Here is a 25,585-nt window from a genome sequence, read left to right as displayed (position 1 = left end):
AATGTTAAATGCTAACAAATCAAATCCTTATGAAAACATGAACTTGTCCCGCTGGTTTCCTCTCCACCTCAAACTTAATTCTGTACACAAAATCACCTCAATGCAAACCCACTGAAAGAGTTTTAGGCTTTTTCTAAATTGATGAGATGTATGAAAGCCCAATTCAAACCATTCATCCGGGGCTGACTCTGGAAATTCACTCAGGCTCACCTCACCTGGGTACTCTGCATGTTTGCAAACTAAGCAGGGTTTAGAGGAGGCATTGCAGCTTTGGTGGAAAGAGCACTGGACTCCCACTCGTGGCTTCATGCAGCCAGGCCAGGGAACTGAAACGTCATTTCAGTCTGTACCTGTTTCCCAAATACACAACGTTAGTGCCAGCCCTGTGCAGCACTAGGAGCCTTACCCGGGACAGTGACACAGGAAAGAGAAGAATTACTTAAAGGACAGTTAGAACAAACCACACTTGAATAGATTTTTTTTTTTAATTTGAAAACAGTTTCTTTTTCCCCTAGATCTGACATTTAGGAGAATGAAAGCTTGTTCCCATTCACAGCCACACGAAGAGCTGCAGCAGTTTAAGTAAGATTTTATGGAAAGGGTAAAATTGCACTGATGCAATAGAATTGATTGAGAAAATTATTTCATTAAAATGGTGCAGTCGACTCATGTAGGAAATATTATTTTGATTTAGGGATATCAATTTAGCGTAAATCAGCAATAAAACCATTTAAGATTGAGGTTTATCACTGTGGTTTTCTTGTCTAGGGAAGAGTGTAAAAGAATACAGCTGAGAATAGCATTAGGAAGAAACAGAAGCATGAGAGCTCATGAGAACAAGAGCTGTGAAATCTAGAAATTACTTTCAATTAGTAACTGCTAAAACAGAAACACTTCTGCCTAGTGTATCCACGTATGAACTATTCCAGTCTGCTGGAAAGCACGTGGCTGAGGCAGGATAGTAAAGCAAGAGATCAGGCATACCAAGCTAGATTAAATAATATTTTTATCCCACCAATACAATCTTACCCAGGCAAACCAGCTCCTCCCTCTGGGCTGCCTGGTCTGGCACCGTATTTCTGGTCAAGGAGCTTTTTCTCCAAGAAGGAAAGTTGCACATCAGACTTAAGTGGAATCTGGCCCAGTTCCACAAGAGGAGGTTTTTAGGGAACCTTGAAAGACAACGCTAAAAGCCTCCTTTCTTTCCTCCATTCTTATGAGAGCACTCCAAGAAAATCAAATCTAATTCTGTAAGACAAGCAAAAGGAACAGGAGTGAAGATGGGTAGATGAACGAACAGATGAGCTTGTCCAGCCACAGAACTACAAGAGGCTGTGAGATCTACTAAAATCTGAGCTCTTGCTACACAGCAGGCAGTGGAAGCAGGTTGCAACTGGAAGCACTTGTCATGGCAACTGTCCCCTTAAATCAGCTTGCAGAGAGACAGTCCAGTGCTCTAACATTAGTGTAAAGAAACTGCATCTCTCAAAGCCCAGAAGGTCCAATAAGCAGGGAAGGCTGGAGAAAGCCTTGCTTTCCATTTGGTTCTCCGTGGGAAGGTTTAGAAACCTTGACAAAATGGCTATATCTGCTTCATTTGGCCACAGACTTTCTTCTTCTGTAGCCCCTGCCTGTGTGTAGAGCCTGTGGACATCCTGACAGTGTGTACAGATATATAACGAGCTCCAGAGGCAAGAATTTTATTTGGCTACAGGAAGCTGAATGTTTCCAAGAAAGCAATTTTCCTTCTTGCAGTGGCCTCCAAGAGATTCGCCCATCAAAACAAAAAAGCTGTTGAATTGAGTGAGGCTACAGCCTGTGCTAACACTGAGAGCACTCCTGCAATAGCTCAAGTCCCTTTCTACTATCTTTCATCTGCTTTAGCTCAGTGTTGCTGGTGTATGAAATTTAAAGAGCTCTGAAAAAGATGTTAACGAGCCCTAAAGAGGAGAGTGCTCTTGCGATAGTCATTCCCAGGAACACCTGTGAACTATTGAGTTTAATTAGCCTACAGCTGGCACCGAGTGTGTGTGGAGAGACAGGGGATTTATTATCCGATTGCCAGGCCTTAGATTGGCTCTTCCAGCACATTTTTTTTCCTGTTTGTTTGTTTTGTGATAAAGGACACACAGAGAGCGAGGGCAATTTAGCTAACAGGGGATTCCCTCCTTGGAAAGGGTGCCAGACACGGCAGCACTTGGATGCTGGGAAGCGCCTCGGAGCGGGGGGAGCCTGGCAGGGTGAGCTGTTGGCAAGCTGTGCACCCCAGCCCTGTTATTTACCGTGTGGCACAATCCACTCCCAAACCCATACCCTACAACTACAGAACAGCTAAGGGCCCGAATTTTCATTTTGGTAACGCATTACACACCTTTTTGTTACTCCTCAGGACTCCACTTAACTCTACAGGCATCCTAAAACAAACCTAAGAGGTGGGAACAGCCTCTGCTGCCACTTTATTCTGCCATCTACAACACCCAGTGACTTTCAACACAGCTGTTTCGGCACCAGTCATGTCACAGTATCACACACAGCTGCGTGTATTTTCATCAGCAGCGGTGAATTACAGTTGTTCATCCTCAAATATCTCCAACCCGCCTGCCTAAAATCATGGCTGCACTCCCAGGTGACATCAGTTTTCTCCCCTGCCCTCCTGTTCACTAGGCAGAGTTTGAAGAGAGAAATGAAAGTGTGCCTCACACGAGGGAAATGAAAATATGCAGAAGCCAAGCAGAGTCGTACCTCAGCCCCCGGAGCAGGCAGGGCCCAGTCCCCAGGGCGGCTGGGCGCCAGCTGCACTGCAGCAGCTCACAGGCCGGGCTGCAAGCTCCTGGCATTCTCACAGAAAGAAGAAACAGTTTGGAGGCTTTTATCTTTGAATGACTTTTCTCCTACTTTGTGCTAAATTCAAAACACCTCAACAGAAACAATGCCCTACTTAAACTACAATGTACAAAGTAATTATCGTCCTGACATCATCTTTACTGACAGCAGCTCGTCTCCAGAGCTGGAGTACGAGGTGCTTCCGAAGCCGCTCGGACTTCATCCTGCCATCACCTTGACACCGCCACGTCAGCGGTGCTGACATTTCTTCTAGCTGACATTGGAGAGCCTTCAGTAAATCTGTACTGACATCTTAAATTCTCTTTTCTTCCCCCCCCATACTTTCCTCCTGTCATGTCGTCTCCATAAAATTGCCCTGCCCTTGTTTCACTTCATTTTGACATCCTATTGTTACCTCCACGGCTCCTCTTTAGGGCAGCACTTCTGTCACAAAGGCGCATCTCCAAAGGCCTGACACGGGAGCACCTGGAGAAGTGCACCAGGAGTCTCATTAAAATGAATTAAATGTCTGTGTTATCACTTCCACCCCTTCCCAGCAAGTGACTCCTCAAACCACAGCCTCACGCCGCAGCGCTGTAAAGCACTGAAGAGAGAGTAACTGCACGTCCTGTGACAGCCAGAAACCTTGCTCCAGCCTGAACCCCTGGCCAAGGGGAGGGCAGGGGCCAGTTAACAAACTGCCCAGTACCTCTCCACGTCAAGGTTCAGTGACAACTCAAAACCTTCCTGCTAAGTCTGGAACACACAACAAATCAGCCACCACACGGAGCCCCGAATTCGGGCCGGGCCAGGCCGCAGCTCCAGGGGTGACGGGCGATGTGAACACAAACACAGCTCCTACAACGCTTGTTAGTCACGGCCTGGGCCCCTGGGGTGCAGCTCGGAAGCTTCCCAAACCTCCAGCCCTGGGGAAGGCGCGGCCATGAACCCTCCCAAAGCCGAGGCAGAGCACTGCCCACAAGGAGGGACGGGACAGCACCTCCATGAGCCCGGCCCCGATGCTCTCATCAGCCTCGCTGCAGGGCTGTCCCCTCGTCAGCAGCGAGGGACCCCAAACATGGCCCCACTGTGCTCCCCCAGGCTGCAGGGAACCTCAGGGACATATGGCAGGGACCCCTTCGACACTGAATACAATGAAAATCCCCTTCAGGAGGGAACCTCAGGCCTTGTGCTGGCTCCATTTGACAGCAACAAGATGTGTTCGTGCCTGCCGGGGTGGGGAAGGCAGGGGAACAGCCTCGTGAAACCACAAGGGAGCTAAAAGCCACATATGCTTTTGGGGTGCCTAACAGATTTTATGCTTATAGAACATACACAGAAATTAAAAGTACTTTATATACATGGAGTGCTTCCTAAAATTCAGTTACTTGTCCTGAGATGTAAATAGATACCTGCTCTTGCAGCGTAATTAAGCTGTCCATGCAATTAAAAAGCACGTTGTTCTATCTGCATAATTCCATGCAGCTTTTTCTTTATGGATAGGCCCTGAAATACAATGTTTTCCTGACACTAGATTTTTTTTTTCTTTGCTTATTGATCCATATTTCTCCAAGCTGTAAAAAGCACTTACGACCCAGAAAAGCCACAAGGGCCAGACCAAGAGCCTGCAAGTTCAAACACTGATGTGGATTTCATATAGGCCAAAAACCAGACCAACGAAATGAAATCTATGTACTCCTAACTCTAAAATGAGAAAAAAAATATTTCCTGGATTCCAAATCTGCAGTATACAGTTCCATCCCCCCAAAAAAATTAAAAATAAATCCAGGCTAGGAAAAAAAAAAAAAGAAGAAACACCCTTACTGAGGAGTAATAGACATGGATATTTTATGTCAGAGATATCTATTAATCAACTTCTGCTACGGGTATTTTACATATCTAACATGCATCTATAAATTCCTCCAAAACTACCTCTGCAAGAAACACCTCATATCTGTATTGTCTTTTAAAAACCCTCCCTAACCCATTCCTTCCTCCTTCCCAGTGTCTGCTTTCCTGCTCCCACCAATGCTCCAGACTCTCTCAGGTTTGAAACTGGTGTCTATAAAATCCCAGAGAGTTTAACCTCACAGACATTAAAACAGGCATCATTAAAATCCCAGAGTTTAACCCCACAGACATTAAAATCCCAGTGAAACTGCCCACATGGACACACTGACACCACCACACATGAGAGGGGTCATCCCATTCATCCCTGCCCAAACCCACGCCAGGCTGCACAGCACACACCTCGGGAGCAGGTGGAAAGAAGAAAACTGTACTCAGAGAAGCTCTAATGGGGTTGGTGTGTTTGGGTGGGACGATGACCCCGCAGTGTTTGGTGCTGGAGCAGCCCCAGAGGCTGTGCAGGTGTCACTGGGGTCCCTGTGTGTGTGACCCAGCCCCAGAGGCTGTGCAGGTGTCACTGGGGGTCCCTGTGTGTGTGACCCAGCCCCAGAGCCTGTGCAGGTGTCACTGGGGGTCCCTGTGTGTGTGACCCAGCCCCAGAGCCTGTGCAGGTGTCACTGGGGGTCCCTGTGTGTGTGACCCAGCCTGATGACCCTGTGCAGGTGTCACTGGGGGTCCCTGTGTGTGTGACCCAGCCTGATGACCCTGTGCAGGTGTCACTGGGGTCCCTGTGTGTGTGACCCAGCCCCAGAGCCTGTGCAGGTGTCACTGGGGGTCCCTGTGTGTGTGTGACCCAGCCTGATGACCCTGTGCAGGTGTCACTGGGGTCCCTGTGTGTGTGTGACCCAGCCCCAGAGGCTGTGCAGGTGTCACTGGGGTCCCTGTGTGTGTGACCCAGCCCCAGAGGCTGTGCAGGTGTCACTGGGGGTCCCTGTGTGTGTGACCCAGCCCCAGAGCCTGTGCAGGTGTCACTGGGGGTCCCTGTGTGTGTGACCCAGCCCCAGAGCCTGTGCAGGTGTCACTGGGGGTCCCTGTGTGTGTGACCCAGCCCCAGAGGCTGTGCAGGTGTCACTGGGGGTCCCTGTGTGTGTGTGACCCAGCCCCAGAGCCTGTGCAGGTGTCACTGGGGGTCCCTGTGTGTGTGACCCAGCCTGATGACCCTGTGCAGGTGTCACTGGGGGTCCCTGTGTGTGTGACCCAGCCCCAGAGCCTGTGCAGGTGTCACTGGGGGTCCCTGTGTGTGTGACCCAGCCCCAGAGCCTGTGCAGGTGTCACTGGGGGTCCCTGTGTGTGACCCCAGTCTGTGGCTGCAGGCTCCCACGAGGATCCCAGCTCCCAATGCATGGCTGCACATGCAATAACCCAGCAAATCTCAGATGCAAACACGTCAGGGATGGCATTACTACACGTTTTTTGATCAACAATACATCAGCAGAACATTTTGCTACTGCTGTTAACTCTCTGCTGTGGTTCAGAAACAAATGCTTGAGGACATGTACTACCACACTCCTACTGTGTGTACAAGAGATACACTTCTGTATCCTCCACAGAATATGACTGGCAGCAATTACAGTGAATATTGAAGAGATGGAACAGGGCTTGTGATGCATTTTCCTGGCTTTTGTGCAACATTTGTTCACCAGATTTGCTAACTCTCAAAATGCAAGCGTACACGAGAGGTCTGCTAATCCCGGGAATTAACAAGGTACTGCTCCAACAGATTGCAAGACAAGAGTGCTCTGTTTCACACAAATGGGCTTTAGACAAGCAACCAGAACACCTCATGAACAGCTCACCCACTCTACCTAAGATCCAGAAATATATCAGGTGATCAAAACAAAACAGGAAAGATTTATGCTCAGAACCTTCTGAAACAAAGGTTCCTGGGTTGAGCTTGTTTTCCTCTTTCCCTTCTGAGCTCTGGTAGTGTGGAAAGACATAACATTACAGCAAAAGAAAATAAGATTTAAGCACATCTGAAAAAAGAGAGCCCAGTTGCTATCACCATGTGATTATCAGCGCTGCTGCCAACAACCCACACTGGAGCCAGAGTCTCTTCAAACACCATAAATTCCGAGCTGCCTTAAAGAACATGCACGCACCTTCATCTGTCTCTGAAACCCTGCAAGGTCAGGGGAAGGCTCCTGCTTTGCTGCATACACAAAACAGAAACTGTTCAGTGCAAATAAATAAGTAATACAGCAGCGATATACGCCGATTCTCTGAATAATTCAAGTCCCATTCTTAACGGTGACAGGAACGCAGCAGAGGTTGCTGGCTTGAGGATGCTGAAACAACTCAGTGGTGGGGACAGAGGGTTTATGATCTCGAGGAATCTGTCCAAGGTGGGGTCTAGTTGACAAATGGCTCCTTTCCAGGCAGAGCTGTTTAGGGTTTGGATGTTAACAACAGGATTTCCATTCCATACAAAGCATCACCGCTACATTTTTTTATGTCCTTCAGCAGATGTATTAACACAATACACTTCCATAAGATGTCCTTGTAAAATCCAAAAATATAGGGGCAAATGCCCAGCAGACTTCCATGTGGGCACCTGCATGGCTTGCACACATGCACATTTGTGCACACACAGAGACAGGAGGAATTTATTTCTAAATGTAGCCACACATGCAACTAAACACTTTTAAAGAGACGCATCAATTTTTATCACAGAAAAAAAAATTATAAATCAATTAAGAGCAAAAGGCCTTTTCCTGCAGTAGAAAACACAGCACTGTAGGAACATCTATAATCCCAACACTTGCAATTCCCAGCACTGACCATTCAGTCACACTGAAAGCAGGCAAAGGAGCCCCATGAGCCCATTCATGACACAGCATCTGAGACACAAATCTTCGTGTGTACACATCACCAAACAGTGCACCAGAAATTATTAAAAAAAAAAGACAGGAAGCATCCCTACAATCATGAAAATCTGACATAACAGTACATAGTTACATCCTCACTCAACACCTAAAACTGGAAGGCAACCTTGAAAACCCTTCAACATAAGAAAAAAAAAAAAGGATGCACAGTAAGGAGCTCTTCCAAAAAAATCCTATCTGCTTTCCTCAGAAATTCTTCCTATTCAAATCCAGTGATACTGTGCCTAATGCTGCTGTTGACAAGGCTATTGGAGTGCTGTTAGTGGCTGGCTCGTCCTGCAGATCCAGCCCGATGGCAGCAGTCCCTTGGGCAGTCAGCAGAGCAGCTGCTCCCCAGCCCAGCTGCACCCGGGGCTGGGGCTGCAGGCACCCACATCCAAACACTCCTTTGGTCTTGTCTCCAGGTCTTGTCTCGTTATCATTAATTATGACTTACAAACCAGAAAGAAGCCATGCAAACTGAATTCACAGAGCTCCCAAACCAGCCCACAGTGCCAGTGTCCAGGTACAAGCTACCTAAGTCTGAACATTTGGACTTAAGGCAAAGTCACAAAGGCAAGTCAAGGTGTCGTGTGTTAACAGCATTGAGGTCTCCAAAGCCCTTCCACAGCAGATTTGTGCCAGGACTTTCTCAGTACTTTGCTCATCCCCCTGCATCTCCAGTGCTTTCTGTACCTGACATTACCTGCTTGCCTCCTGAACCTTCACCTTCTCTCCTGACAAGGCAGGGAATCAGCTACTCACAAATCCCTCTCTAACCTCCTCTGAGTATTGCCATTAACTAATAAGAGAGCAGGAGTGGAAAGCGGTTTTTTAAGTGCACTATTCACATAAGCCTAGTTTTTGCTGAAAGAGCATCAAAAATAAACCCCTCAAGAATCCAGTCTCTCATATTCTCATAGCTTATGCCTCCACTCAGCTTCAATAAGCCAGGAACAATATTGCATGCCCAGATTCCGTATCACTGGGATCACTGGGGCTCAAGTAAAGCAGGAATTTAGCCAGCACCTACTTAATTCCAAATTCATTTAATATCTCTATACCCCCTCCACAAATAAGCCTTACAACACTCTGTGAGTCAATCATGCCAGGCAGTAGTAAAATATTTTTTTTAAAACCCTTAAATTTAATAGAAGATTACTGCACTCAACCGTAGAAACAATTTTAAGCCTAAATTTGGCAAGACACATTAGTTTTATATGGAGCTAAATTATTTCCAAGAGTCCAGGACATACAGTAATTCAGTAATTACAGCTATATTAGCTGGATGCAAATGAAGCAAGAGGCAGAGCTTATTTACCACCGAGTGGGTGAGTCAGCCTGGCCATCCTGCAGAGCCCAGCCCTGCTGCAAGGGCAGGCTTGGCTGGAGACTGACCCAAATCCAAGAACCAAAGGTGCTCAAAGCACCTGCCTGATGGTGACAAGGACTTGAAGCCCTGTGAGTACTGACATGGGGGCATATTTGTAAGGTATCAACACTCAGGGAGGCCAAGCTTTTGAGGAGTCTCTTCCCAGCACTAACACAGAGGTTCGATTTTCCAACACGCCTGTGGTGCGATGCTTCTGGCCGTGCCATCCAAGGAGCTCGGCCCCAGGGCTCCAAACCCTTCCGTGTATCCGAGGGGAAAACGCCTCTCTGGCCCTGACCACAGTGGAATCTCCCTGCTCCAACAGCCCAATGCAAAGAGCACCGTGCCTGGATTGCCAGCAGCCTGAAATGCTGAATGCAGCTCGGCCAGACGGGGCTGAGCCACGAGCACAGCTCCAGCCCCAGGAGCTTCCACACCCTCCCACGCTGGGGCTTCTCTCAGGATGTGCTCAGGACACAATCTTTGCAAGGCATTTTCCTCCTGGCTGAAAACAGAGCTCACACTAAATCAAATGAAGCTAAAGCCTATCATCTGTACACCCTACAGAAAGGACACCATCATCGTTGTCAAGTGAAAACCTGGGAGCCAAGCAGGAGGCAAAATAACCTCTGCCCCCCATCAGGCTGCTCTAAAAGCACTGCACTCAGCTGACAGCAGAAATGGATTTGATAATGCAGCAAGGGAAAAATACAGTGTGGGGCAACATTTCCAGTTCAGCATTCTCCACCCCCACATTTTCCACAATAATTAATACCAAAGCTGTTAATGTTTAAATGATCCACGCTCTCCAGCGCAGTCAGCAATGCCTCCAGAGGCTTTCCACTGGGGCTAACACTGTTAACTGTATGGATGCCTGAAGATACAAACTGTTTAATGGATGAAAGGACAATTCTATACTGCATCCAAACGTTTAGGAACTTTTCTTTTAAAGCTGAACTGGCTTCATAAAGTATTTAGGGTTCCCAAGTTTTGTGTGAGCATCCAGGAACTCCAGGGTTAATGGAAAACAAAGTTTTTCCCAACCTCAAGTGCTAATAGCCATTATATTGCTCTTCCCCATTCCAGTAGGGCCAGAAGATCCAACCTATGTTCAGTCTTCCCAGCAAATGTTTATCCAGGGAGAGCAGGCAGGGATCAGCCAACCCCAGGAAAGCTGAGCAACAGGCAGGGAGAAGCTTTCTCTGGTTTCTCACAGCACCAGAAACTAAATCACTCCCAAACACGGCTCCAGGAGTCTGTTTTTTGTTTATTTGCTCATGTCCTTGAGAACCTCTGCAGTTACTAACACACTTCTCAGCAGTTAGGGCAAGAAGGTATTTTAGCACGGAATTACAATCATGATAATCACCAGGTTTTCCTGCCCTGACTTCTCCAACCCCTCCCTGCCCATTCCCCCATCCCAGGGTTAACACAGACGAAGGAAACTTTTAAGACCAAAGCAATTTCTCCATTTCTTTTTTTTTTTTTAAGCTTAATTTTCAAAGAGCCGAGGGTACAGAAGTTCATCCCGCCTGTGTGTGTTTCCCTATCTGTCCCCCTTCTAATAACTTTTGAAACGCACTAATTTCAAGTCCAAGTGACAGCAGGGCAGAGGTCTCCGCAGTGCCAAGCTCCCAGAAGTTCAGTGAGGAGCCCGCAGCTGCGCAGGGAAAGGCGCCTGGCTTCTCTCACCTCCCACCACGGGCAAGGCTGGCTGTTAGCTCACACCTCATTAGACAGCACAAACCCACAGAGGAAATCAATTACCAGATAAAAGTCCATTGGAAACCAGCCTTCAATCATCCTGCTGCTCATGCAACCGCCTGATTCGTAATTCTTCTGACAGCCTGATAACAAGGGCTGCCGTGGCCCTTCCTTGGGCAGCACAGGAGGAAATACGTCAGGACTCACAAAAGCCATGCTTGTCTCCTGCACCACCACAGGCTCACTGCCAGGGAGCAAGGGCAAAGCATCATTAATACGGCCACTGGGTACCATCCAGATCTCAGGGACTTGAAACATCTGTTTTGTAACTGGATGGATTTAGAGCCACAAGACTGATTGTAAACATGCACCAAAAGATGGATGTTTCTCCCACCAGGCAAAGTTCAACCCATTCGAACCAATACTTTGGAAACACTGAACATTCTGGTCTCTCATTCCTTTTCTTTGTTGCTGCAGATACCAGGGACGCAGTTGACACCCCTATGTAACATCTGCACCCCCAGGCTCTGCAGGAAGACACCTGGACACTGCAGCCTGTCCACAGCAGGTTCCCCACCTCACCACCCACGAGCTGAGCTCCACTCAGCCAGGACTGATTTCTCTAAGCAGCTCGAGAGCCAGCAGCATCAGCTACACTTGCCAGAAGGATTCAGAACAAAACAAAAACCAACAAAAAGCAAAATAACCTTAAGTGCCTAACTAACAGCTGGGGTCTTTCTTTTTCCGCTTGGGGACTCATTTCTCTAAAACAGAGGCTTCATTCTTCAACATAAGACTTCAAATACATGGAAAATCTGAACCAGACCTATCACACCAGGCTACAGTTTCCAGCAGGATGGTTTAATGGGCTCGTTGAAAGCATTCTTCAAATGTTTCATTCCTGCCATTCTTTTCCCTTCATGGTTCTTCTTTATGGACAGATGCATGGGAAATGGGGTAAAATTGGGTCTACAAGGATCAAGGAAGTATGCCTGAGCACGTCATGTGTTCTGTGTGTTATTGGCAGGACTGCAGATTGATTTGTGTATGTTTTTGTGACAGACATGGCACTTGCTGTCCAAACAAGCAAACCCAGACCAGCTGCAGATGAGCAGGGACTAACTGAGCTCGTGCCAGGGCTGTCTGGCTGGACTGGCCATGGGGGCTGTGCAGCTCCACAGCTCATGGATAACTTGTGTACCTCTGCACAAGCTGTGGAGACAACAGCAACTGCCACTCCATCTCCCTGTGGAGCAGCTAGAGAGTGCATCTCCCTAGAAAGGCAATAACCGGGAGCTGAAATTAGGGAAATGCCTTCTCTAATTAAGGGGGCAGGCAGCTTCTCTGGCCAGCCAGCAGAATTTGCCTCCACTCCCACTAACTTCTCTAGGATTCATGTATCACTTGTATATGTGTAATGCACATCTGTGTAGATATAAGGTATGGACAGTCTTTATCTTTCAGGCTGAAAGCTTGGAACCATCCATTCCCTTCCCAACTTCCACAAATACCATTCTTCAGGAGTACAGTGGGAAACAACCAAGTTTCAAGCAGATGAATCTCTGAGTGCGTGGAACTCAAGGTATGAGTAACTTGAATCCCAGGTCTTGGGCATCTCTTCCCACATTTACAGCTCACAGCCATCCTACCAAAGAGCATAAATGTCATCATCAGAGAAGGTCTCATGAACAAGCACTACTACGGTGAAAAAGTCTTCTTTATAGGCATTACCTGTAAATAATTCTGATTTGTGCACCACTACTAGTAACTATGAACTCAATTCCTCTGCTCTTCAGCTCAATGAAGACACTGGAATTGAGCCACCATTTATATAAAAAGAAGCTCAAGGAGTTGCTAAATGCTGAAATGTTGGAGATTCTATAGCAGGGGTGGTTCTGCTTACATGAAGACAAACTGCACGAGCTCAGGACAAAACGATGAGGCTGGGATTAAGAAATTACTTCAGCTTTAGGAGCGCACTGCTTTAGTAAATCCAAGTCAGACTCTCAACCTTGCAGTGTCATTTTTCTGTGGTTCTGTGTGTACTCACATCAAAGACCATGCCCAGGTGTGGGGAAGGCAGAGGACAGTTGAGGTGGGGAGGACAGGAGAGGAACAGCTGCAGTTCAGGTGGAGAATCCAGAGCTGAAATACATTACAGTCTTGAGAAATCATCTCGTATAACTGGTAGTACAAATTGGCTGTAAGAGACAACTCAGCTGGCACATGTATTCCCTGCTGAACAGTGATACCTATTCAAATGATCAAAACTTGTCAGTTCTTAAATTCAGGATAAATCCCAGACCTCAGAAACAGGCAAATGAAAAAAAAAAAAAAGGTTCAAAAGCAGTAAGACAGCAAATGTTACTCTCAGGACCAATCTCTCTGATATGCCTCAAGCTTGCTAACAGCATTCTAATGCCACAGGCACGTTACTTTCCTTTGCCCTCATATTTTATTTCACTGAAGCCCTGTCCTAATAACTGATTACCAAATACCAAACAAGCTGTAGTGTTATCTTGCTAGCTGGTGAAATATTTAGGTCCATTTAAGTGCCGTGCAAAAATGAGTCTGAATATATGGGCTGTAGCAGGCAGAAATAGGAGTTTTGCATTCGGAGACAGAAATATCCTATTGAAGCCCATTCCTCACTCCCAGAAAGTGCTGGTGCCCTTTCACCAGATCATTGCAAAGCAGGTGCTGTTGCCATAGGATAAAATGCCTCCTTCACATTTAATGTGGAAATTACCATTTCTCCACCACATTCACAGTGAAGGAAGAAGCTGAGTGCCAGCCCCATCCTCCAGCCAGGCTCACCTGAAGAACTGCTCACCTATATAACACACCACAGAAAAGGAGTGCTTGCTTTTTTGTACATCTCAATGGAAACACCTGACCTATAATACACCAGGTTCCCTACAACCATTGTAACATCCTCCTTTCCAATCTATGCAGTTTAAGTTTTCAGGAAGATGTGAACAGGTTTAAAATAACTGCCCAATGGTTTTTATGGGTCCACTGCCCACTGCAAAAATCAAAATCCACATTTTCAGAGCTGTGAAATACGCAAACTTGCTTCAGCTTTTTCTCAGGGCACTTAGTCACAGCAACCAATGTCCAGGAGAGACAGCAGTGAGCCCAGCAGGAGCGGCACTGCTACTTTAACTCAGTCGAGGGCTTCACGTCTGTGCCTTGCTCCATCCTGTGTGCTCACAGCACCTAAGGACAAAGGGGGAGTGGGAACAACCCACTGAGACAACTGCCACACCACAGATGCAAAACAAATTTCTTCCTCATCCAAAGGAAAAAAAAAAAAAAAAATTGTAAATTTGGCCCTCAATCATTGCTTGCTTCCAGATTGCAAAATGTTCTCTGGGTCTGGCAGTGAAAATCTAAAATAGCCTTCAAACACCAAATCTTGAGAGCTTTCCAGTCCAACGCTCGGGGTCAGGATAAGCATCCAAAAGTCAAAACCACGCTCAGAAACAAACACTTGTGCCACGGCAGTTGCATCACACTGCAAGTGTGGATCTTACACTGCTGTGAAGGGCATCACTTCAATTTCTATCAAGTGTCCATAATTTCAGTGCCACAATCCCCACGTTGGCAGCAGCTGCACAGCTGGAATTATCAGTGATTCACAGGCTACTGTTCTTTCAGCAGAGCCCTCTCTGGTCTTTCGTGTGAGACAGATAGTTAAGTTTGACTTTATTTGCATCGTGCTTGCCAAGACCTGCGATTTGGGAATTAATAGCTCCCACTGCTCCCACATTGCAGCCAATTTTACTGCATTCACTCCAGCACATATCAATGCACAGAGGTCAGATGCAATTTTAATGAGAACCTCTACTGTTCTATTTATTTTAATACCTTTATTGCACCATCAAATTTATAATAATTAAGCATATTATAATTACAGTGAATTAAGCAGTCTTCTTAAATGTATCCCCCATTATTTTATAATCAATTAAAATTAATAAAACTGATTGTAAAAATCTCATGTCTGGTGTATACTAATGTCTGTTCTCATCATTACACAAAGTTCTACTTCAGCAGCAGCCAAGTACAAAGATTTCTGTACTATCAGAAGGTCTATAATAATCCATTTTCTTTACTGATCCTCTGATACCTCCATCCCTTCCACAGAGTACCATTAATGCCTTGTTCTGGCAGGTTTCTCGCAGAGCCAGCAGCAGGCCTGGCTGCAGAGGGCTATAAGGGAGCTGACGTGGCACCAGCTACAAGGGAATTGTCCCCATCCCATGTGACAGCAGCTCCCAGCTATGGACAAGCGCTGCTGCTCCTGCTGGGCAGCACAAGGGGACAGATGGGATCCTGGGAGCACAGTGACCTGCCTCCCTTTCCAGTCCAGATTCCCCACTCAGGAGCAGAGAGAGCTCCCAAAGCAGCGCTTTCCCAACTACATCGCACTCAGGGTGTCCTGCACTCTCTAATTTCCTCACTTCCCATCACCTCCAGCCTTTGTGCTTTCACAGCCATCTCCACTCAGGCCCTGGCAGCTCGGCTGCCTTGCAGCTGGGTGTTTCCTTGGCAATTATATCTCTTCAGTTGCTGAAAGCATCAGAAAATGACCCCAAAAGACCTCCTTTCTCTGTAAGAGCAAAAGGGAGCTGGTGGAATCACAGAGGTAATACAATTTTCAGTGTAAGTACATTAGCTCATGGAACTTCTTGCCACAGAGTCATCCCAGGGCAAACAGTTTGACAACCACTCGGTGTTCTGCACAGCTCAGTACCAGCAGCAGGGAAAGGAACAGGAACAGATGTCACCCACTGGACAAGTCTTGCCTTTTTTTTTTCCAATTTTGGGGTTATTCTGAGAGAGAAGTATCTAGAAAATGAACTGCCCGGAAAAATGATGCTGTGATCTCTGGGAAACCAGTGTTACAAGGTGAGGACTCATTTCTCTGGCTGCCCAAGCAGAATGTGCTTGCAAAGGGGAGTCTGCGGGGTCTCACTGCAGAGCTGGTGCATCAAGGCCTTCAAGAAAATGAAGAGGCACTCTATAAAACATCACCCCGAGCCCCAGAATTTCTGCAAAGCTTCAAGATGGAGCTAACAAGAACTCTCCTCCCACTGAACTTCCCAGAGAGCACCTTAGGGTATTAATTATACAAATCAAATCTAACTTGCTAAACTTTGTGACCAAGAGAACACAGAACTGGGCAGTAGTCGCTGCATTTTGCTTTTGTCACCCTGGATGTGCCGTTTGGTTTCTCTATCCTTCAGCTTCCTTCACTGCTTTTATGTTTGAGGGGCGCTGGATGTATTTTGGCTGGGGAATTCCCCATGCCAAGCAGAGAAGAATCCTTCTGGTCCGTGTTCCTGCAGAGCCTGGCACAGCAGCTCCCCAGACCCTGAAGTAACCAGCTCAGGTGTAACTTCTTGCATGCAAAGCACAATGTGATCAGGGATCTCCTTGAAACCACCTGATTTTCCAAAGCATCTCAGGGCACCGGAGCAAAAGGCTGGATGTGGCTGGTATCACCTCCTAACGCGCCTCGCCAGCTAATGGCAGGCACTTTAATGATGACACAGTGCAGATTGCAGACCCTCTTAGCACTTGTCAGGCTGCCTTGCTCCCAGCCTCCGCCTGCCTCTCTCTCTTCCTGACACGGCTCTGCCCTGAAATGTTCTTTTCTCCGGCAGCTTTGGGGCGTGATTGGAGCTGCTACCCATCGCAGTCAATGAGTGTGAACTCCCTTGTGCCACGGGGCCTCTCCACAAGTGCCTGGGCGTGGGAGGTGGCACTTGTCACGCTGTCAGCTCTGCTGCAGCCCCAGCTCAGGCACGCTGCCCGCGACAGGGGAAAAAAACCCCGCAGTTACATCACAGGGATCTCACGGAGAAGGCGATCTGCTTACTCAGAGCAAGCCTTTTATTTTTAGCCTGCTTGGAGGAGGCAGTGGCTGTGTAAATAAAGGCTGCTCTGAGTCTGAGGAAGCACGGTGAGCGAACAATCCTGGGCGCAGGCTGTGCGTGCAGCACACAGGCGTGGGAATCTCCCTGGAAATGCTCAGCTCCGGAGGCAGACAGGAACGGGAGCACAGCACCTACCCACGGGGCTCTTTTCCCGCACAGAGCCAGCACCCAGGGGCTCGCTGCTTTCAAGGAAAGAAATCAAACCAGCACAGCCCTACACAACAGGCTCCCAGAAGAGCCTTCAGCACCCAGGTGTTTCCTCTTGGCAAAGCACACACTCAGAGGAAGCCTTTATCAGCCTGGAGCAACAAAGCCATCCTTGTAGGCAGCACCTACATCACCTCCTGAAGCAGTCCTCTCCAGCAGGACATTCACAGCCAACCACTTTAGAGAAAGCCTGAGAAGTGCTGGTGCAGCCCAAGCTGCTGGGAGGAGGGCAGAGATTGTACCCTGAGGGGTTGAAAACTTATCTTTGATACTCTAGGCAAATCTCCAGGGTCACTTCTGTCTGCTTGTTGATACGTTTCCTTGCTTCCTTTCTGCAGCAGGAGGTCTAGCTGCTCTTCAGCACTTCTGTCAGTCGTGGAGTAATAACCAGCCTAGGGAAGAGCAGGCTGGCTTCTAATTAAACACTCGCTATTTCACCTACCTTCCCAAAGAACAAATGCATAAAGTAGCTGGAAACATCATCGCTGACTGCAGTTACATGCCATATGCCTTGCAGTTAATCCTGAGCACACCAACACCAACATTTCCCATTTATGGGCTCAGACTATTTTTTTTTTCCCTCCCTGAGCTAATCCTCACCCTCCCTCCAAAAGCTCCATCCTTCCAAGCAGCTCTCCCAGCTGAACAGGCCCTGAACAGCCCAGCTCTGCTTTCCACCCGAACGGGCACGGTTCACTGTTCAAAGCCTTATCGTTCTTCTGAGCCTAATAATATTTGAAAGCAATAAATAAATTCATTGCTCTCAAAATGAGTAGGCTTCGGAGAATTTGTGATGCTGAGGAGGATCCCCATCAGGCAGGGACATGACAGCTTGTAGCAGGTCCTGCTGCTGCTGGTGCTCTCAGCCCTCCTGCTCCTGGCACACAGACCCTGCGTCCCGCAGCTTTCTGCCACAGCCCTTGCAAAGGTACTTTCCAACGTGACAGCTTGCTTTTAGTGGATTTTTAAATCACTGGCTAATCCTTCTAGCTGCATTTAGTTCATCTGGAAACAAGGAAAGACAAGGATTGGGTCTTGCTGCCTGTCCAGCGGGCTCCTTGGTGTGTGCAATTCCAACAGCCAGACAGGTTTTTCCTTCCCAGCCAGTGCAGTGCTTCACTCTGCATTAATGGGAATTAGGAGCCCTCATATATGTACTCAACGTGTACCCTAACACATGCTTCAAATCTAATGACAGCAAGGCTCCAGCTGGAAACTCTTTCAAGAGAATCATTAAGTACACATATAAATCTTGTTAAGAGTCAAGCCCATGTTTTGAACTCTAGTCACTGATGGTTCAAATCCAAATTTACAGCACTTCCAAGCTTCCTTAAAAGGAAAAAAAAAAACCTGCAATAAAATTAATGATCACTTGTGTTTACATTTCTGTTGGTGCATTTCAGCAAGTATGATTATATCCACGTATTCAGAAGTCAGAGACGCATTCCTCATAACTCCATCAGCTCAGGACTGCCTTCTGGGCTGGGCTTTTGTGCTCAGCTCTGCCCTCAATTTGTAAAATGCTTGTCCTGTGCACCCCCTACTTGGAGTCACACTAACAGCAGCCGCAGAGGACACACAGAAAAGCAAAGCCAGAGAGAGACAAGGCACCATGAGATGTGTCACCACACCCTGAGACATCCATCCAGCAGCTCTGAACTTGGCTGTGCACATTTGGTGGTGGAGAAAGAGAAGGTGGCTGGTCCTATGCTACCAGATCAGACCACCAGGGTACCTCTGAAATAAATCCACATCCCCAAAGCATCTAAATATCCAGACAACTCTTCCAGCTCTGCTATTTCCTGGCACCATTAAAAAAGGTGGAGTTCAAAAAACCACTGTCCATCTGGGAACACACTGTGACTTCTCACTACTATTATTTTATCCCACAAGTATTTATCCAGCACCAGGTCAAGGTTCTGCTTGCAGAGATTGCTATCAGATTTGTGTCCCAGAGAAATCAGTGTCCCCTGTCCTTTTTTCAGACTTTCATCTCTATCTTCTGTACTGGTGAAGAGGTGTGAACACCCGTCCTCTCCCCCAGCACAGAGCCCCCCACAAGCTCCCTGCCCCTCAGCTGCACATGCCCCTGCCAAAATGTGGAGGTGCCAATGGTACTTTGTGTGCCAACCAGTCCGCTCTCACAAGTGACATTTCAGACTGCTGGCCAGTGCTTGGCTTTAACCTGGGCAATGCACACCCCATGGCCACGAGTTTGATAACAGCTGAACCAGGAATCCCCTGCTCCGAGCAAAGGAGAAGGCAGGATTAATGACTGCCTGCAGGAATTATTCAGAACTCGTTGGCATTCCAGAAGGAAACATGTCAGGCAGTTGAAATCCAGAAAGAATATAAATATTCCCTTATTTATTCACAGACTATTTGTTCATTCTTCCAACACTAAAGTACATGAGACAGAGCAAAGCATTCTATGCCAGACATAGATCATTTCTATTTCTTAAAGCACCTCTTTCCCTGCAAATACGCTAATAGAAGTTAAATCTATTACCATAAACTTTATTAGAAAGAGGTCCTGACCTGTTGGGATGGGACCCTTTTCTATATAGCTGCAAATATATCCTGGTTTGGCAGAAACTCAGTTTTCGCTTCTCACCAACCAACATCAGAACTGAATTTATGCCTCGGTTAGTTCAAACATTGGACAGAGGATGAGGCAGGGCTGCATGATGAAGATAAAATCCTGGCTTGGCTGAAGCTAATGGCAACGTGCCCATCAGCTCCCAGGGAGCTCCCCAGCTCCCGGAATCGCAGCGGAAGCCAAGGAGCTCCTTCCCAGGGATGCTGTGCAGCGTGTGAGGAGCACCCTGGTGCTCGTCCCTCACTCACCACAGGGCTTCAGAACACATGAGGAGAAGGAAAAGCTTTGAGAAGATGAAAAGTATTTCAGTCATGCATTACAGTGCCATTTGGGAAAGTCGTGTTCGGTCCCTGTGTAAACTTGGAACGCTCACTTAACGTCTTTTCCCGGGTTTGTACTTGTAAAATGCTCAGGAAAGCAGCAGTTCCCTGCACAGCAGTGCAGTGCTGGTGAGTCAACAAAGAATGGCATCCAGCAGAATGGAATTAAACCAGGATGGGGACTAGATATTCCTGCTGGAAATCCTCTCACCTGAGTTTAGCCAGCTCCTGCTACCAATGGAGACAGGCATCTTTGGCCAGGATTCGGCTCCCCTCCATCCCCAGATGGGAGTCACCTTCCACAAGTCCTCAGCCACACAGGGACACCAGCTTTTCAACAACTGAAGTCAGGCAAGATAACCACCCCCTCAATAACAAGAAACAAAAGAACTACTTTCTGGTCCCCAGCACACAAAAGGTGTTCAAAGCCTCTAAAGCTGCTCTTTCAGCTGCTGGCCCAGGGTGCAGCACGGAGTTCCTTGGATCAAGTCACAAACTTGGCATGGAAACAACACGATGGGGCCACAAAATAAAACTAAACTTGTGTCCTCTGTGCATAAAACTCTAGCTGAAGAAACCCCAGCTTTCCCCTCCTTGCTCTGCAGGTCCTGGCTTTGCACCTCAATGGTCTTGAAAATGAAAAAGGTGTCTTTATTTTTGTGCTCACGAAAGAATTGTTTTTAAAACTGCACTTTTTGTATGTGAAGGTTGTTAGTAGCATGACCTCCATTATTATTCAGAACAGAATGCAAAACATCTTAAAGCAATCCTTCTAAATAGCAATGTTTATCTATTCAAAGAAGCAATTAGGGAGGCTCTGGGTTCTAAAAGCACTGAACACTATTTCCAGTTAAATGCAAGGACATTCATTACAACTGTCATTGTCTCAGGGAGGACTGGAGCTAATACCATTGGAGTAACAAACCTGTCCTGTGCATATTCCCAAAGTCACCTCTCAGCCCTGCAGTCCTTGGCTCCCCTCCAGCCTCCCCCCAAAACTACAAACACCCAGGTGTCTCTGTGCCGTCACAAGAACATCCACTGAACTTCCCTGTTTATGATTTTATCTCCCACCTAATTACAGCTGAAATAACATAATAAGGTTTGTGCTCCCTGTTCGAGTCTGATATATTTAATAGATTTTTCAATATTGGTTTATCCAGCTATGTCAAAATGACAGCCCCACTTAATGTTAATCAGAGGTTGCGTGTGAGCATCAGCGTTAAGCTCTGCACAGCTCAATGGAATTATCAGACTTGTGAGACACCGTCGATATGTTTTGATCTCTGTGTCAAATGAATTTGGTTACTTGTTAATTTTTTCCCTTTATGTTTCACTGCTGTTTAATTGTTTTGTCATCTGTGTGTACTGTGCTCTGTCTAATTGCAATATCGGATGTTCAGGCAAATCAGAGGGCACGGTGTGACATTCACTGTCAGTGAAAAATCAGGTGTTTTCTCATTACCTACATCCCAGCAGCACACAGTGTGCGTGCACCTGGGAAGCCCAGCTCCAGCTTCCAAGGAGCTGTTAAAAATCATTCTGACGGTTCTCCAGCATCACTCAGCTACCAAAAAACATGATTAAATAACCCAGAGGGCTTTGGCATTAAACGGTGAGAACTACCTGAACTTCAACCACTATTTAGCCAGCCTGAGAACTCCACTGTGCACACAAGTCAGGGGAGAGGAATTTGAGTTCTTGTAAAGAGCTCACCAAGCCCACCTTTCCCTGCCCAAAACACAAGCTCAGACACGAGGGGCTGGAAGGAATCGCCTCTTCCCAGGCCCAGTTGCCTGCAGCCCAACTATGGAATCTCCCAAACAGCAAAATCTCAGTCTATGCCTCAGAAATAAGGGATGACCAGCATGGAAAATCCTCTGACCCACCCATTAAATGCTATTGCCTGTTCTAATTGCACCAAACCAATTCCTGTTCTCCACAGAATTTAATTAGCGCATGATGATCTCCCTAAGGATCCCACATGCAGTGTAAATCCCAAGAGCAGTGCCATGGAGCAACCATAATTTTTCCATTTCAAAATTAAAACTCATCAGCAAAGCTGACTTTTTAAGTAAGTGATTTTTTTTTTTCTATTGACACATAACCATGGAATCACAGAACTGATCAAATACCTCTCAGACCATCAAGTCTGTTCCTGCAGCACTGCCAAGCCCAGCAATAACCCATGTCCCCCAGTGCCACATTTACATGTCTTGTACATGATACTTATTAAGGTCATGAGAAAGCTAAATCACGCCTGAGTTTAGATCCCTGTTTTTTCAAAACTCAACACGTGGAAACGGATTCAGAGCTGGTAGCACAGAGATCCAGGCACCCAGCATCTGCATGCAAACACCACTGGCATTTTCATCCCAATACTCCAAGTTGGGACCATCACACAATGTATTATAATTTAACATAAACAAATCAGCAGGAAAGGAAGCTGAAGACAAAAGAAGCTAAAAGACAACTCTGTTTAAAACGTGTCGCTGTCAGAATCTTTGAGAAGTGTCAGGCAAGCCAACACATGGTCTGTCCATCATGAGAGCCTCTTTGGATTGACTGACAGATCATACAAAGCACTTAACTTGGGCTTAAAACATCATCAGTGGATTCTTAAAGCTCACCTACCATGGTCTGCCTTGCTTAGCATGGCTAAGAGTTTTAGAGAACCAAATGCTTGCAAGTATTTCAGTACATACTTATATAACTGCCCCTGATAAACAAGTGAAATTGTAATTTGAAGACAATATCTAAATGTATCTGAAAGGCCAAAGCAGGCAGGTTGAGGTCAATTATCATAAATACACCAATAATTTTATTTACTCCTCTAGGTCTGAGATGTAGGATGCTTCCTGGGGCAAAAGAGCCAGGAAATTAGTCAGATGGATGGTTTGGGGGCTGCATGTTTTCTTCCCTAATTCCAATAATCAGCATATCCATTGCTCTGACATCTGGTTTTCAAATGTTCACTGAACACACAAATTAATTTTCTCACATGTTGCAACCCAAACAAGCCTTTATCTCACAACCTACTCCAGCAAAAATCTGTGAGTGCAGCAAGAGCCAGAGTTGAAGGATCCTGTTCAGAAAGCTCACTTAGGAGCTGCTAGGCTCTCCTGCAGCCACCCAGGCTTTCAAACAAGTTGGTCTCAGAGTAAATTCAGATATTTAGAATTCAGGGAATGCTGTGAGGCTATTTATAGGAGTAACACCAACAACGTGAATAAACAGGACCAGTTCTCAGATGAGGAAAACTAAATTACATTTTAATTGAGCAGCCTCTGCTGTGATCTTCCAAAATCATGGTTGGAGGAAGGGTGCTCAACTTGAATTGCCTTTAAAAAAACCTCAGTTCTTGGAAAATTTTGAGCTGGAGTCTGTGAGATTTGAGCCCAGTCACCAGCGCTCAAACTGGACGGTTTGAAACAAAGAGACATTTCCTAAACCACCAGCCCTGAGACTTTACTCCAAGAGCTTTATTTTTATGCATGGTTCAGCTGCAGCCAAATCCCAAACTGTTATCAGCAGCTCTCACAAGGTTTTGCTATATCACCCTTTACACTCTTCCTCCACGCCATCAAGCAGCATCTCAGAGCTGTATTCAGGGCTCAGCTCTGCACTACACACCACAGCAATACCCCCACCAGTGTGCCTGGACACCAAACAAAACAACAAACCTGCTGGTTCCCCCTGCCACTGCTGCAGAGAACCTTGAGGAAACACCAGCTCCTGGCTGGATGCTGACAGCATGCTCTGGGCTCCTCACAGCTCTGTGAGCTGGGCTACCTGAGCACACTTGGGGCTCATTTTAAGGGCTGCTGCAAAGCCAAGCCCAGCTTGACCCTCCCCTGCCTCACCGCCAGCAACCAGGTTCACCTGACACAAACACCCTTCTCTCCCAGGTGAACATTTCTTTTTTCCCCCTTAACAAAACAGGAGGCAGCTGCTCTGATAGGAACCAATTTTGCTGGCTGCTGAAGTGGAATCTGCAGGCAGGGAATCAGTCATTCACAGAATCACAGAATGGCTTGGGTTGGGAGTCACCATAAAGCCCACGCTGTGTCACCCCCTGCCATAGGCAGGGACACCTTCCATTATCTCCACTATGCTCCAAGCCCCATCCAACCTGGCCTCGAGTACTTCCAGGGATCCACGGACAGTCACAGCTTCTCTGGGCACTCTGTACCAGGACCTCACTCCCCTCTCAGGGAGGAATTTCCTCCCAGTATCCCACCAACCCCGGTCTTCTGGTAGTGGGAAGCCATTCCCACTGTCCTGTCACTTGAGGCCCTTGTAAATTGTCTCTCTCCATCTTTCTTGCAGGCTCCCTTAAGGCACTGGAAGGCAAAAACTGGGTCACCCTGAAGCTTCTCTTCTCCAGGCTGAACAATCCCAAATCTCTGAGCCTTTTCTGCTAGCTGAGGAACTCAGGAATAAAACTGCTACCTACGTGTCACCCTGTGAAGCAAAGCACACACCAAATATTGCTAAATCTCTCCCAGATCCAGGTGTAAGCCCGGCTTGTAGCAAATCTGTGCTAAATCCTAACCCCTCTCCCGTTCCCTTCTCTCCGCAGGAATTCCTGCAGCTGAGAGCTGTCACCCTCACCTGATGTGTCCAACAAAGCCAGTAGGATTCTCTGCTTTGCACTAACAGATTTGGGGGAAGCTGTTAGACAACCAGGTCAATACAATATCAATAATTCCAGGTGCAGCTAAGCGTGGTCCTGTGCTACTGAGAGGTGTCAAAGGCCTTTTCTGAAGAGCACAGCAACCTCCCCTCCCTGGGAGGCCATGGGGCAGATGTGAACCCACAACGCCCCAGCAGATACCATTTCACTGTGCTGCAGAAGGACAGGAAGATTAAAACAAGTTGCCTGAGGGGACTCAGTAGGTGACCAGTGGTGTCAGGCAAGTTCAGCTGTGCCCCTTCCTCCCCCTGCCCGAGAAGCCCAAGGCACACAGGTTCTCATCCCAGGAGCCAGGCCAGGATTAAACACTCCTGAGTGTTTCTGAATCAAAAGGCAACGAGAGCCCCTCTCTTGTTACTTGGCCTTGTTTTACTCAGGGCCCTTTGTAGGATTTCTCAGAAGATTTAAAACAAAAAAACGTTCACTGAACTTCCTTTCTCCACTGGCTCTTTTGCATTTAATTTAAGGGTTTACCTATTTGTATTTCAAATGGAATTTGAAATGAACACGACTGTATTTGATTCCTTGTTATTACACTGGGAACATCAAGGGACATCACTGCAGCTCTTGGGGCAGGTTTGCTACCAAGTCACACAGCACGGGCTCCATTTGCTCCTAAAGCTCACAGCAGCCATCCAAGGCTCCTGCTCAGCGCCAGAGAAGGATCTGGAGATGTGGATGCTGGAAGGAGGGGAGGGAGATGGGACACAGAGTTGCAGATGTTGCAAAGCAGCATTTTAATGCTTTTCACTGTCAAAACTGGTACCCACAACCATTTCCTTGGTTTCCCAACCAAGACAGATCCCACACATTCATATATACCTCATGTGCTGCCCCTCCTCCACATCCCCCTGAGCTCAGCAGTCCCCCTTCCTCCAAGAGAGCAGTGCCAGACACATCCTGGGCTTCCCAATGAGCATCACAACCCCGCTCCCTCAAAATAATTTGTCCCCTTTGGACCAAATCTGATGTTGCAGGAAACGAGGGAGCCCAAATCCAGTCGTCACTTATGACAAAATACTGCCTGGCTCCACGAGCAGCATGGCCTGGCTCAGAGACAATTCTTGCAGCTTAACTGATTATTTTTATTTGTTCTTTTACCATCTCCTCACCATATCCAAACTGCAACAGGCAATGGCCAGCTGCCCAT

The 25,585-nt window shown here is 47.1% G+C and overlaps 1 protein-coding gene and 1 long non-coding RNA gene across 3 annotated transcripts in view; both read right to left on the bottom strand.

Moving 5' to 3' along the window:
• The window catches only part of AUTS2 (activator of transcription and developmental regulator AUTS2), a 771,484-nt gene that overhangs the window by 647,106 nt on the left and 98,793 nt on the right, over window positions 1-25,585 (bottom strand). The gene's annotated exons all lie outside the window — the stretch shown is intronic.
• LOC120761249 (uncharacterized) lies at window positions 11,363-23,518 on the bottom strand. Its single transcript, XR_005703587.1, has 2 exons — window positions 23,423-23,518; window positions 11,363-12,316 (listed from the first exon to the last, which is right to left on the bottom strand). It is a non-coding gene; the product is annotated as an uncharacterized LOC120761249 (long non-coding RNA).

This window comes from Hirundo rustica, chromosome 19 (genome assembly GCF_015227805.2).
Source record: "Hirundo rustica isolate bHirRus1 chromosome 19, bHirRus1.pri.v3, whole genome shotgun sequence".
In the NCBI taxonomy this organism is placed as follows: Eukaryota; Metazoa; Chordata; class Aves; order Passeriformes; family Hirundinidae; genus Hirundo; species Hirundo rustica.
This window is presented reverse-complemented; position numbering and strand designations above follow the sequence as displayed.